This window comes from Chenopodium quinoa, unplaced genomic scaffold (assembly GCF_001683475.1).
Source record: "Chenopodium quinoa cultivar QQ74 unplaced genomic scaffold, ASM168347v1, whole genome shotgun sequence".
In the NCBI taxonomy this organism is placed as follows: Eukaryota; Viridiplantae; Streptophyta; class Magnoliopsida; order Caryophyllales; family Amaranthaceae; genus Chenopodium; species Chenopodium quinoa.
In genome coordinates this window covers 82,607-92,482 of record NW_018745542.1, presented here as the reverse complement: position 1 = coordinate 92,482, position 9,876 = coordinate 82,607, and the positions used below count along the sequence as shown (strand labels likewise).

General features: G+C 34.7%; 1 pseudogene; it reads right to left on the bottom strand.

Moving 5' to 3' along the window:
• Positions 1 to 1,701: 1,701 nt before the first annotated feature.
• LOC110716137 lies at positions 1,702 to 8,147 on the bottom strand (annotated as a pseudogene).
• Positions 8,148 to 9,876: the final 1,729 nt, after the last annotated feature.

Here is a 9,876-nt window from a genome sequence, read left to right as displayed (position 1 = left end):
TTAATTGGCGCCAGGCACCAACGCTAGCGCCAGGAGCCAATGGCTAGCGCCAGGCCTGGTCCCAGACGCCAATGCCTGGGGTCAGGCGCCAAGCCTGGTTTTAACGCGTTTTCGAAAATCAGATAAGTTTGCCGTACTGGAGGATAAAATCATATAATTTCCTCGAAAATGCTATTTGATTTTGATTAAAACTCTGAAAAGTCAACAAAAGTCAATTTATCAATGCTAATTGAATTAGGAATGAAAAGAACCTTCTAGAAGAATCTAGAAGACTAAAACCATTCCTAATTGCATTAGGAATGATAAATCATATTAGGCCCTCCCCTAGATCATTGGGCCGCATATAAAGCTCAAACCGGGCCCAGTTTAGTAAATTGGCCATAACTTCCTCAATATTCATCGGAATTGGGCTTATAATATATCGTTTTTGCAAGCCCCATCCAACTACACTATTATTGGACCCATATCATGGACCAACCAAACTGGATTGGCTGTTTCCTTAAAATAAGTTTTCAAAAACAGAAAGAAGAGAAAAGAAATAAAAACTATCCGCAACACTAGACTTTCCACACTTTCACTTCATTCGATTATGATTCGACGTGAAAGGTACTCATCACTGGGTTTGGTTTTGAGGAGACACAAATGGGTGTCTACATTACTGAACCAGTATCTACCAAAGAACATCAGAAGATCATCAGCAAACATTAAATAATCGAGTTAGCTTCAATTTCTCACATCTAGATTGATATTTTAAATCAGGGTTTTAGTGCAACTCAAAGATACATCTAAAGAGGTACTCTATTGTTTTTGCAAAAAGTAAAAGAGAGATAGGGTATCCCTGTCTAAGACCTTTCCTGGCTAGGAATGGTTTAGCAGGAATACCATTGATCATAATTGAGAAAGAAACTGAAGATAAGCACCCTATGATCGGAATATTATACAGATTAGAGGTATGCTAACTTTAAACCATCAGAATATTCAAAGTTAAAACAAATTATGTCACTAATTATTTTCACTCTTTTTTTTTACAATCGATTAGAATCGTAAAAATCTATAATATTAAAGTTCAACTTTTTTTTTTCTTTTACTTGAGTTAGACATATATATTGAATAAGTGGTCAAACATGGTTTTTTAAGATTGTGAAAAACAAATGTTGCAAAATATAAGAGACGAAAGGAGTGTAATAATCAAATAGCTTAGCCATTGTAACAACTGAATCTATCACTAGCTCATCTTGTGTGCGGCTAGTCACACTGTGTGACCACTTATAAAATAACAAAGTAATCCCTGAAACACTGATCAAGTAACCCTTGTAACACTGATCGAATAACCCTTATAACACCGACAAATTAACCCTTATAATAACACTAACAAAATAACCCCTGAACACTAACCGAGTAACCCCTAGAACACCAACCAAGTAATCCCTATGATGGCTAGTCACACTGTGTGGCCAGCCACATATAAGAATTTGTGCTCAATCATAATTTTGCAGTATTATTAATGTTATTTTACATTTCTACCCCAATAGTTTAATATTTTACTTTGAATACGCTCAAGTATGGTGGAAAAAAATACATATATGAACTACTACTCAATTTATTAGAATATACTACCTCTTTTTAATGTTATGTGCAACTTTGAAATATTTTATATCTCACAAATAATACCCCAAAGTTGCACATAACATTTAACGGGGGTAGTATATATTTTACCTATACAATTGGCATCCACAAGACTTGCAATCACCTACCACTTCCCAAAGAGGAAAGCAACTGTGAGTCGTACGAATTAGATTCGATGCCACTGCTACAACCACAGTACTCGTCTGATCTTGGAATTTCGACGAGCAAAGATTCACAATCTTTTCGAACTGATCCATCATCGTTCCATGGATGGGGATCATGGGATCCCTTTCTTTTTATAGTTTCTATTTCCATTGCAACTTCCTTCATGGTAGGCCTTTCCTCTCCTTTCAACACCAAGCACCATTTAGCTAGATTAGCCATTTGTTGTATGTCTTCAATTGTTCCCTCACTCACTATGTTAATGTCAATAATGTCAAACAAACGATCTTCTTTTAACTTGACGAGAAAATGCATAGCGAGACATTTCTCGGCTTCGAGCCTATCATTAGAAATTACCTTTTTTCTTGTCAATAGCTCCACCAAAACAACCCCAATAGTTCACTAGTTTGCAAATATTCAGGATCCAAGTATCCTCGAGTTCCAAGCACCATTGTAGCGAATTGACTCTGGTCCGGTGGAATCAATCTTGAAGCTCCAAAATCGGTTACCTTAGCAGTGTAAATTTTATCTAAGAGTATGTTCATCGATTTCATATCTCTATGAATTATCGGTGTTAAGATTGTATTGTGTAGATATGATAGCACATTGGCAACCTCAGATGCAATCTTCAAACGCACATGCCATTTAAGAATGGATGCTTTCACTACATCATGTAAGTGATCATATAATGTCCCATTGTTGATAAACTCATACACCAGTAGTGGTACTTCACTCTCTAGACAACAACCTAGTAACCTGACCACATTTTTGTTATTGATTTTTGATAGAATAAGAACTTCATTGATGAATTGCTCAACTTGATTTGGATCCACCTTCAGAGATTTTTTTATTGCCACAATTTGATTATTGGGCAAAATACCCTTGTAAACAACTCCAAAACCGCCTCGTCCAATTATGTTTTCATCACTATAATTGTCGCAGGCAATTTCAAGATCTTCTACTGTAAAAATCTTCAATATATCAACTTGTCGTAAAGAAAGCTTTTCATGTAGAAGCAAACCACCATTCTGCCGAAAAAAACTTTCTTGCATTTTTCTGACTTTTCTTTTCTCTTGTTTATAGTGCATGAGAAACCCACAAAGGAGCAAAACTATGATGCCACCACCAAAAACTACAATAATTTACCACCAACATCATTAATAAAAATTAGCAAATTGCAATACGTTGTACGATTAACAAAAGCTTTAACAAAACCTCATATGTAGAAGTATTGTACAATGTAAGTAGAATAATGGAGTAGCAAAGAGAACAAAAATTATAATGCACGTATTTATGGATTACCTAGTACTTTATTTTTCTATTATAATTGCAACACTTTAATCGACATTGAATTATATGCAGTGGATTTGAAATTGTTAAAATATTATGTAAGCGAAATTTGTTGAGACTTTAAAAAGTGATAGTGGGTGTATTTATGTAAAAGTAAGAGATACGAGGGAAAGAAAATATATCTTTTTTTTTTTGTTTTTTTTAAGTCTTTGTATTAGTCATATCTGTTTTGAAACTTTTTTTATTTATTATCTTCTGACTTTTGCTTTATTCTTGTATGGTAAAGGAAATATTTGGTTTTATCACTTCTTACTTCACCGTGTTGTCTACATATAATACTATATTTCCTTCATTTTAATTGCAACAAACATTATTGGTACACACTTTAAAGTATGGAGTAGCTTTTATGCAATTCAAATGAGCAATTTAATCAGAATAATTTATACACGTAGTCCCTAGCTAGCCCTTCTCTAATCTTGTTGCTTAAATTATTTTGATAAATTAAAGTCGCTCATTTACCTATGGTAATCAACTCCTAAAAAGCATGACAAGAACGTATAATGGAACCTATCAATAAACAAGCAAGAAACCGTGTGATAGTTGTTTGAGGAGGACTGATTGATCTGATTTAAGACCTATGGAGCATATAGCAATGGAGTTATAAACTAAGGGACTGTTATCTTCATCTTATTTTCAGGTCAGTTCAATTCCATAAGTTCAGTTCAGATCGAACAGTTCAACTCTTAATTTACTTCTCTCATAGATATTCAGTTCAGTTTATCTCAATTTAGTAAATCAGAACAGACCCTAAAAGTTGTCATAAGATGAGTATCAACCTTATAATTTATAATCAATCACATATGTGCTTAATTGACAAATTAAAGATTTTTTTTTAAAAAAGAGTTTTTGCCAACAACTACCATTTCTATGATCACTTTTGAGACCAACTACAATTTAGGGCCTTTTCTCTTCTGCTTCATTTCAGTTCAGTTCAGTTCAGTTCAGCTCCAATAAATTCAGTTCAGTTCAGCTCCATTAAGTTTAGTTCAGTTCAGTTCAATTTAGTTCTTATCTTAATTTCCTTCTTTCATAAAATATTCAGTTCAGTTCAGTTCAGCTCCAATAAGTTCAGTTCAATTCAGCTCCAATAAGTTTAGTTCAGTTCAGTCAATCAGAACAGACCCTTAATTTATTTTTGAAAAAACTACCACAAAAACACAAAAAATTTGAATAGTACTACCACATTTATTGTTTTCGACAAGAATCTCCATTTTGGGCACATACTTTATAAAACTTGCCTCTATAAAACCAAATTAAATGACAACATTGCTCTACATTAACTCTAAATTGGATAATACACTTCAATTGCCCCAACTTCTCCAATTTTGTAAAGCTCTTAATTCAATTTTTTGACCGTATAAACCCTGATTTTAAGATTTAATTGAGAAATTAAATCAAGTATAATGCGAAATTAAAGATGATTGACTTATAATGTGTTTGATTATAGAAATCTCTTGATATTAGTACCACAATTGATTGAAATTTTATAAAATAGGCTCTCTCAATCGGAAATTTTTGCCGAAAATTAAACGCGGCAGTGCTATTCAAAGTTTTTGTGACTTTGTGGTAGTATTTTTAAAAGAAAATTTTAAATGATAGTTATTCTAAAAAATGGTCATTTAAATGGTAATTGTTGACAAAATTTCCTAAAAAAAATTAAAATATAGATATAAAACAAGAAATTTTGGACAAAATCTTTTATGAGCAGTGTATATATATATATATATATATATATATATATATATATATATATATATATATATATATATATATATATATATATATATATATATATATATATATATTTATGTTCCATACCTGCAGTAGCCAAAACTGGTATGAGCCACGGCTTTCTGTTAGAGACGCAAGGATCGGTTTTGGTCCCATTCCCGAGGTGCCCCCTTGGACATTTGCAATAATAACTTCCGATTGTGTTGACACAATACTCTGCTTTCTCGCAATCATTCACTCCCTTGCACTCGTCAATGTCTAATGAAATGCAAATCCAAACACCCATTATGCATTGTAAATTGGAGTAACATACTTGTATTAAACTAGCTAAGAAATTTTTCTTTCTTGGTCATGATTGATTTAATTCACAACAAGATGTTATAAAATTGTATATAAACTATATAGTCTTGAGTGAGTGAATTGGGGAAGTCTTAAGTACATACCCGTATGTATGATGCAGGGTATGTAAGTCATTTTTTTTGTCTTAATGAGACTATCAAATATCTAATTACAGTACCATTGAAATATATATTCTAGTAGAACAAATAGAGTTTTTTTTTAACATGCACTGGTAATTTTTAATACGTAATAGTACACAAAATATATATTTGATAGTGGCACATTAAGAATTCAATTATATTATATACTTCCTCCGTTCTTTTTTACTTGACCCGCTTTGACTTTTACACTATTCACCATCCCTTCTTTGACCGTATTTTGTGAATAATATGTATGAAAAACATATTTATGTTGGATCATTTTGAATTCGTCTTAATAAGTACTATCAAAATATATAACTTTATGTTTTTTTAATTATGGAGAGTTAAAGTTATTAACCGTTAAAGTTTTACATTGGCAAACGTGATAAAAGAAACAGGTCAAGTAAAAAAGAACAGAGGAAGTATATTTTTAGGATTTTTTGTGAAAAACTACCTTTTATATACAACTTTTTGTGAAAAACTACCTTTTAAAAAAATTGTTGTAAATGACTACCTCTTTTTAAAAAAAATATTGTAAGGGACTACCACTTGCCAAAATCTGGTCGTTGACTCACTTTTCCGGCATTGACTAGACCACGTGGCGGCCTTTTCTCGTTTTTGACCACCCTCACCCCTCCTCCATTTTCTAGTTTTCAAGCACCCCTTCCCCCTCGCCGTCACCTTCCCCTCCCTTGTCCAGTTTCCGACCACCCCTACACACTTTTGACTGCCACGCTTGTTGCCCCTCCGACTCCCCTTTCCAATTTCCGACCATCCCCCACCCCCTGTAGCGCTCCTTTCCCTTAGCCCTCCTTACCCCTTCTTGCAGCCCTAGCTAGCCTCAAACAAATTATCAATTTTCGGCCACTCCCTACCCCCACTTCCATTGAATCCGGCAGCCCTTTTCTTGCCCACCCCCTTCAATTTACTGCTCATCATTCCCCCGGACACCTTGAAACCCTTCCCCTTTCCCTCGATTCTTGATTTCCGACTAACCCCTCAAATAAATTATCAATTTTCAGTCAAATTTCATCCCACGCATCAAAAACCCTCAAAATCCCGCCCACCCTCCTTCGACCCCCTCAAAAACCAGATCTCCCTTCCTTTCCTTTCCTCAATTGAGGAAGTTATGATGTTGTTGTTTGATCGAGGGTCGCGGAATTGCGGAGAGATTGAGGGCTTGTGTTGGATTCGACAGGGTGGAGGCAGTTTCAAGTGGGGTGGGGTTGGTTTTGGGATGCGTGGGGGCGGTTGTAAGGGAGTTTTGAGGTGATTTGAGGTGTTGTCGCGGTGGGGCGGTGGTGAAGATGGCGGCAATGCTGGTGGTGCATGCATAGAAAAAAAAAAAAAAAAGTCATGTGACCGGCACGTGGGTGGTCAACGCCGGAAAAGGGAGTCAACGGCCATATTCCAGTAAGTGATGGTAATCCTTTACAACATTTTTTTAAAAACAGGTAGTCATTTACAACAATTTTTTAAATGGTAGTTTTTCTCAAAAGGTTGTATATAAAAAGTAGTTTTTCACAAAAAATTCATATTTTTAATACAGAGTAGTACGCAAAATTTAACATTAAAATTTAATTTTTTAAGAGAATGACCAAAATACCTCATGCTAAATGATGTTCATGCAGCACGGGTATATATCCAGAATCTCTCAAGTAAATTGGTAGCAAAAAATTAAAAAGTGAAATCGACAATTTTTTATATACCTGTGCACCCACGAGGAAGGTAAGGATTTCCAGAATAACCATCTTTGCAGTTGCAACGATACCCCAATTCGTGGTCCGGATCAATGCAATATGTGTTTTCCTTGCACAAGCAGCTTCTTTTTGCTTTTGCCACAGAGCACTTTTCATGTCCAATGGTCCAATTGAATACTACAGGTAACATCAAGTGTTTGTAGTACTCCATATCTTTACTTAAATATATTTTGTTAAATGTAAATGCATCTTTTGCCACTGGAAATGCAGCATTACATGGGTTAAATCTATATACATAACTATGGTTGTAATAACTATGTGCTACCACGGTGGCGTTGTTAACTCCACTGGGAATAGAAGCTTGACAACAACCAACACCGGAGCATTCCTCATCAACCACATCTTGTGGCTCCGCGCAAATGGTCATGCACCCGGTATTATATTTCTTGCCACCTCTATAACCAGTAAACCAGGCATAGGTGTCACCCTATAGCAATTAATGTATTTTTAGTGCTAGATAAGGTAAATGACACCAGGTTAAACCAAGGCGACGTACCATTAACACGCCCACTTTGGTTGTAACAATCGTAAGAAGCATAAAATTTGGAGCGGATGTCTCCTTCTATCACCGAAATGTTAAGTAACTCAAAACTTGAACCAAAAATTGGTGTTTGAGGGGTTTCAGAAAGATTACATTTAATTTTGAAGGAAGATGATCTTTCATTATTTGGTGGTTTATAGTAACAACCTTCTTCAATGCCAAAGGGGTAAGGAATGCTCAAATTTCCACACTTATCAGAACAGTGTGAAGCGATTACAAGGGGTGACACTACTTCCTCGCCGGTGATGAGTGGTGTCAACACCCAACACACGCACAAAGAGAGTAGAAAAGCATAGCTTGAGCAACCCATCTTTATTACAATGGAATTTTTGGAGCTAGTTTAGATACTTTTAATGGGTAGACGACAGTAGACAGGATAGAATAATACGGAGTATTTTGTATTGTTATATATGCATGGCTTGTTTTAACAGAAGTATTCAGCCTATATAAAGAATTCCCAAACTTAACAACCTATAATAGAAAAAACATAAAAATATCTACCCCATCAAACATGTTAATCGTGGTCCTCCTTTAACAAGGTACAATCAATCAACTTTGTATGACTAGTTTACTTTGACATTTCTAATGCAATTGGACCCCATATGTATGCACAAGTTTAGACCTCTATAATAAGAGTAGATTACTAACATAAGATATGAGTAGTGGATTGAGTGTTTTGTATTGTTAATGATTTGTTTTAACAAGAGTATTCAGATATAAGGAGTTCTCAAATTTAACAACAGCCTATGTAATACAAAAAATACATAAAAATATACCCCACCCATTACCCATATTAAACCAGTTATTCGTTGATTTTGAAGTCACAAGTTCGAGTTCCACCAACTACATTTGCTTAAGAATTGGGGGATTTCTTTACCTCCCCCTTCTACTCTCAAAATTTGACCTGTGAAATTGGGCTAGCTTAATCTGTGAGAGGTGTCAGTTCAATAGGATCTTTCATCTTTCTTTTACAACAACAACAACAACAACAACAACAATAATAATAATAATAGGGTTTTTCTACATGATACCCTGAGTTATTGGGTTTTCCACATTGTACCCTTTTAAATCCAAATTTCTATAAGGAGCCCTTGAGTTTTTGGGTTTTCTACATGGTACCCTTGAGTTATAAAATAAATGACTCTAACTTAATTTGACTCAAACCGACACCATCTAAATGATCTATTTAACAGGACTAATTAACAACTTGAGTCCCCTCTAAACAAGTTATTTTAGTTAAAGTAGGAGCAAAAAAAAGTTCTTATCTTCCATCTCAAACAATCATACTACATATAAAAGTTCCACTAAATAGCGAATAATGAAGAACCAAGCTTAAGAAAAAGAAATCTGGTCACATTTCTAGTGAAAGCAAAAAAGATAGAATTAAATTTGATGTCCTGCTCACGTCATATGAAATGATCAACCTAGATTCTGCATCTTTGAAGCCAATCTTCATTATTCGCTATTTAGTGGAACTTTTATACGTAGTATGATTGTTTGTAGTACTGTCAAAACAGTTTGACAGTTCGGGTTCGGTTCGGTACCAAATCGCGTCGGTTTGAAATCGGTTTAAGTGTCTCGCGGGTCGGTTTCAGTTCGTTTAAATAATTATCGGTTCGATTCGGTTTCGGTTTATTCTTGAGAGGTTTTAATTCGGTTCGGGTTGTAAACAGTCCGGGTAGTAAACGGTTCGGTGCAGACAGGTCGCGGTTTGTTAACGGTTCAGTGTAAACGGTTTTTATCCCGGTTCAAACAGTTTTGGGTTGAAAACGGTTTCGGGTTAGAAACAATTCGGTTCTTTTTTGGTTCAGTTCATAACTAGTTTGATTATTTTTCGGTTCAGTTTGTAACTGGTTCAATTCTTCTATGGTTTAACATTATTCGGATCGATTCCATTTCGAGTTTACTAAATTACGGTTCGAGTCGGTTTTCGGTTTCAAAAAATCGATAGTTTATCGAGTCATTCAGATTCAGGCAATTAAATGGTTTTGGTTTGAAATTTGATAGTACTTGCTAACAAAGTTATCAGAATCGGGATTCTACTTTGAATCGGTGAGTGGGGTGGAATCGAATCGGTAAAATCGAATCGTAGAATCGTACGATTATACCAAAATGTAAAATTGGGCTTCAAAATGTAACAAATGACTACTTACATAATTTTATAGCAATGAGAATGATTATAATATATATTGTTAATAACATAATATTGACATATAAACATAAAAAA